General features: G+C 44.3%; 1 protein-coding gene and 1 pseudogene across 6 annotated transcripts in view; one reads left to right on the plus strand and one right to left on the minus strand.

Moving 5' to 3' along the window:
- The window catches only part of LOC104991163 (paralemmin-2), a 517,429-nt gene that overhangs the window by 163,917 nt on the left and 347,716 nt on the right, over window positions 1–5,796 (plus strand). The gene's annotated exons all lie outside the window — the stretch shown is intronic.
- On the minus strand, window positions 97–4,177 carry LOC104991166 (annotated as a pseudogene).

Here is a 5,796-nt window from a genome sequence, read left to right on the forward strand (position 1 = left end):
CCCTCCCTCTTGAGCCTCCCTCTTCATCCCCATCCCACTCCAACCCCCCACCCCCCCCCACCTCCTCTAGGTCATCACTGAACACCGAGTTGAGCTCCCTGTGTTACGCAGCAGCTCAGAACAAAGTTCTTGGTCAAGATCAAAAAACCGGAACATAGAGAAAGAGGAATAGAGATGCATTGCTTAGAAACACAGAGGCTGCCATGATTTCTTCAAGATTCCAGATAATTGAACTGCAGTGGAGTTGAACAGTTAAAATGGATGAAAGGTAGCACATAGGGATCATCAACGCAGGGTACATTCAATAAAATTAGAACCTTTTTGCTTTACTTTTTCAAAAAACAAAAGACAAATCCAGCTTAGGTTAGCAGCCTCTAGAGCCTGTCATCAGTCAGTGTGCAGGACTTGAGGCATAGGCCTGGGCTTTAGGGCCAGGACTCCAGGCCCCAGAGACATCTGAAATCTGGTTGTCAGAACTGAGGTGAGAGGTCGGGCAGAGGTGGACTCAAAATGCTGCTGCCCAGACTCATTGGTCCTGGCAGACAGTGCTCTCTCCCTGCTGATTTCATCCTGTTGAGCCTTATTTTCTGGTTGTGTATGTTATGCAAGCTTGGGGGGACCATTCAGATTATTTGGATCCAAGCCAGAAAGAGGGTTACCTTGGAGATGAATTTATTTCATCTCCTGAAATGCTGGTGAGTTGCCAAGCAGAGATCAGAGACCTGGAAGCTTTCACCAAGCTTTATGACTAGACACAGCCCATTCAGTCCTCATCGGCTCAACAGCCTGATGCAGGTGTGTGTATCAGCTGCATGGGAAGGATGCAGAAGGGACAAAAACAATTTAGTATCAACAGGAGGAGAAGGCACACAGGCTTTAATCCCCCACCCCTCACCATGCTGCTCCCTCGAGTAGCAGACCCGGTGCAGAGAGGAGAGGGAGACAGTGGCTTGGAAAGTGTCTGCATTTGATTGGTATGTGCACCTTGAGAATTAAAAAGTAGATGAGATTAATGCATGTCTAAATGAAGACACTCGCCATACACACACTCCTTAGAGCTTGGGAGCGCTATGGCTGTGTCCCAGACCAGACACATAGAGTCCAAAGAAAATCAATGACTGTCATATAATATAACTGTCTGGCCACCCTCGAAGCCCCACTTTTTTTCTAGGTGGTTCCAGAGAAGGACAACTCCCAGCCCAGCTCCGACAGCTGAATTAGATGGCTGAGTTGTGGCATTGCTTCTGCCAAAACTGCTTGGATGGTTCCCCCGGGGGGCTTAAGGATGCGGTCAAGTTTCCTGGTTTACCCTGAGTTAAGCAGAAATCTTCACCTGGCCAGGTGGCATTATGTCCATGTCACCTCATCACTGGAGAAAATGCATTACACCCTCCTGCAGTTCTTTCATGAAATGGAGCATGGCATCAAGGAAATAAGATAGTCAGCATGGCATCACAGCGGGTCAGAAATAGTATCAGCTACATACTTTGATTATATTTTAAAATTCAGTTTACACACAATAGGAACTCAGTTAATTAACTCCAAGCTGTAATCTCAGTCGGATTTGAATGGATCTGCATTTCAATAGCTTATTCCTCCAAAATAATATTAAGAAGCCCCATAGCAGCCTGTCGTTCTAGAGCTAAAATCATAAAACTTGGTTGTTTTCTCCTCGTTTTCAACAACCATTATTATTTACGCAATACTAATGAAATCAAGCAGATAGTATGACTTTCTTGTAGTTGAGGTTAATTTGTCAATTTCCTGCCAGTCTTCCAATACCTCCAGCACACGTTTTCCTGGTTAGCTGACGAACCTAATGATCGTAGTACCGAGAGGACTGGCAAAGTTCACTTCTATGGATCTTTTCCCAAATCATAACTGGTTGATCTTTTTTCCTTTGAGTTTTCCAGGACAGAGGAATTCTTATATTTAGTAACATCTTCTCATTCTAAACAAAATGTGAAATGTGCAAACAAGTGAAAAAAATGAAATCATTTAAAAGTGTTTGGCCTGGGGCCTGACACTAAATAAATATTTTAGCATTCTAAAAGGAAAAACAATGCCCTTGATTTCGACACCAAAGAAATTTGGGGGATTTTCTTGGCATCGATTTTAGGTAGGTGTAATTAGACTCCATATGCATTTTGCTTTGAGTTTTTCTCACTTAACATTTACATGAATGTTTTCTCATGCTGTTATGAGATTTTCATAAATAGAATTTTAGTTGGTTACATAATTATTAGCAAGGAGTACATTTGGCTGTATCAGAAAGCCTGAAAAACAATAGCTTAAGTTTTTTTAGCTTCAAAGAAAAAATTGGAACAACTGAGGATGCTCTTGGGGTAGGGAGACTGCTCATTGAAGGCAGAAGGAGCTTTTCTTGTTTTTTTTGGAGGTTTTCTTTTTTTGCACTATGTAATTATTTTTAATGTCTGGAGTTTATAATCTGAGGACCAGAACTTTCTCCCATACTCGTTTATAAATTCTCAAATGGCTTATGAGGCCAGTACAGGTACTTCCTCCTATCTAATTTGGTTTCTGGGAAGACTTCATTCACATCCTCAATGGTCATCTGATCAGGTGGAATTATGTTCCTCATCTTCTCCAGCTCTTTCTCATATTCCTGAATCCTGGTCTTTGAGAGAGACAAAAACTCAGCACAACTTTTCATATCTTCTTTTTCCTCAGGATCCACCTTGGCAGTATAATTTATCCTCCAGCACAGGAACTTTCAGGGCATTAAACTTCTTCTCAGAGTCACCCACCAAGCCAGACTTTGCCACGTTGGCCATGTAGGAAACCCAGTCGACGGCAGGTGGCTTCTCAGGCAGAGTAACCAACTCAATTCACAAGTTGAAGGACTCGTGCCAGGATTTCAGGGAATTAGCAAAAGCCTTCTTGGTTTCAGGGGATGGTCCCCCCAGAAGCTACCCGGTCAATGGCTTTTAGAGCAAGTTTCCATCCAGGCATCTTGAGATCCTTCACCGACTCTGGCAGCCCACAGTCCACAGCAGCCCAGGAGGAGATCCTGATGCTCTGCTATCCTTAGGGAAGGCGGCCAGGTACCAGGCATGAGCCTTCCCAGAGAGAGAAGGAAGTTATGGTCTGGGGAGACTGAGTCACATGATCACCCTCACTCAAAAAAGTCTGGGCAGGCAAGTTGATCCCTTTCCAGCCTCTCTGGTGAAGATATGTAGGTGTCTTAGAATGAAGTGGTCAGAATTCCAATTACCATGTCAAAGGGCCATGGATTTCTCTTTTCCGAATTCCAGTTTGATTGCTGCCTGACAAGTGGCAGGATTTAAAGGGCTGTGCTCCATTTATGACCTCCTGATTTGGTGCTGGAAACACAGATGTACAACCAAGCAGTCATGAAAGTTGCATCAAAACCAGTGGATGTCAGTTTCAGGGAGGCAGCTGTCAACACAAGATAAAAAAAAATTCCTCAGTGTTTAGAGCTGGCCCTGTTTGAAATTAACTCCATCATGGGATAATGAACAACCTGTCCCAGGATGCAGAAACTGAACAGATAACTTGGTATGTAGGTAGAAGAGGCACTTTATGGATCAGGTGAAATGGACCAGGTGCCTCTACCATTGATATACATCTCCATGATTTAAAAATTAGGGTATATTTGCTAAAGTACTTCCCCAAGCACCTAGGGTATTGGCTGTGCGGTAGAGCCTTGTTCCCACGTTGCTCGTTAATTACCTGAAGTGTAGCTGGTAGAGTGATTACCAGACACGGTGGATTCACCTTCCAGGCTCCAGGCTCCAGTGCCGTAGGAAAGCCCTGTCTTGGGCTTCCAAGCCATTGCCTGGCTTATAAAGCAGCTTCATCCAAAGTTACACATGTCTTTTTCCTCACTGCCTGTTAACATGACACTATTATTTTTCCAGAGGCCGTGGATTTCCCCTTTTGTGCCAGCAAAATATGCATGTTCCTCATGGGAAGGATGGTGTGGCCTCTGACATAACTCAGTTGTAAAACGAGGAGAAACGTGAAAACCATTGACCCTTTGATTTATTTGCAAAATGGACTTGCTAAAATGGAAAGTTTCATTCATTAAACTCATTTTCTGTGAACTTAAAGCTATAAATTAAGTGTGATCGATAAACTAGTGAGTCTAAGCTTATGTAACTCAGGCAGCATGGGTTTTTTTTCCTTATATAACGGAATTCTTCATTTTAGTTTTGGCTGTGCTGGGTCTTTGTTGCTGCATGTTGGCTTTCTCTAGTTGGAGCGAGTGGGGACTACTCTTTGGGCTTCTCGTTGCTGCGGCTTCTCGTGTCGTAGAGCGTGGGCTCTAGGTCCGTGGGCTTCAGCAGTTGTGGTGCACAGGCTTAGTTGTTCCCAGGCCTGTGGGATCTTCCTGGACCAGGGATTGAACCCATGCCCCCTGCATTAGCAGGTAGATTCTTAACCACTGGATCACCAAGGAAGTCCAGGATGGCTTTCACTTTAGGTGAAATGAGGATCCATTGGAGGATTTTTTGAGCATCATCTGACCTATTTTTTAATTTTTTTAAGGATCACTTTAGCTGTGGTGCTGAGACTAGATATAGAGATCAGCTTAGTTACCAAAGGGGAAGAGAGTTGAGAGGTGGACAAAATGAGTAAGTGGGTGATCGACGGGTACTTTCAAGAAGTTTTGCCTTAAAGGGCAAACAAGAAAGGGAGAGGTAGACGAAGAAGAATTTGGGCTCAAGGGAGACTGCTTTTAGACATGTTAGAGCATGATTGAGGGCTGTTGAGAATGATCTGGAGACTGGAAAAGTTGCTGAGGCAGGAAAAGAGAGAGACAGTTGCTGGAAGGACATCCTTGAGTTAGGGAGTGAGGATGTTATCGAGGGTACAAATGAAGGAGAATCTTCCAAGAGTGATGGCAGAGCCTGTGGGGCCAGCAAGGAGGCTGGAGCCCGTGGGGGAGGGTGTGGAGGAGGCTTTCTGACTGCTTCCGGTTTCGCAGTGAAATGGGAAGCAAGGTCAGCCACCGGTAGTGAGGAAGGGGGAAGAGGCATTGAAGTTTGAGGAGACAGAGGTGTAATATCATCCTCTGAGACAGTTCAAGAGTAATTAAAGCAGGGAAACACAGATTTCTGGATACCTCTGAGGCCTCCCTACAATTTAAATTCATGAATCCAAAAGAAAACCAGACAACATGGTCCTATGGTTTCCTCCAGCATTTTCAGCTGAATATGTGCAGATACAGGCAAAGTGTTGGATTTCATCTGAGTTGGGTTTTTGAAAGACTGTGGTCATGGTTATTGATGGTGGAATCTAAAAGCTTCCCAAAGAGGGAAGTGAGGCCATGAGGTGGGGAAAGGGCAGTGAAAGAGTGATCGGATCAAAACAACATAAAAGGAATATTGTATTTTATGAATTGGGCTGTCTTTTATAAATTAAATCATATTTCCAATGCATGATGGAAAGTTAGCCACATTTAAAAACTAGGTAGTGAGTTTGCATATGTGAAACATCCTATATGATTCAGTTCAGTCGTTCACCCATGTCCGACTCTTTGCAACCCCATGAATCGCAGCACACCAGGCCTCCCTGTCCATCACCAACTCCTGGAGTTCACTCAAACTCACGTCCATCGAGTCAGTGATGCCATCCAGCCATCTCATCCTCTGTCATCCCCTTCTCCTCCTGCCCCCAATCCCTCCCAGCATCAGAGTCTTTTCCAATGAGTCAACTCTTCACGTGAGGTGGCCAAAGTACTGGAGTTTCAGCTTTAGCATCATTCCTTCCAAAGAAATCCCAGGGCTGATCTCTTTCAGAATGGACTAG

Source organism: Bison bison, unplaced genomic scaffold (assembly GCF_000754665.1).
Source record: "Bison bison bison isolate TAMUID 2011002044 unplaced genomic scaffold, Bison_UMD1.0 scf7180017864183, whole genome shotgun sequence".
Classification (NCBI taxonomy): domain Eukaryota; kingdom Metazoa; phylum Chordata; class Mammalia; order Artiodactyla; family Bovidae; genus Bison; species Bison bison.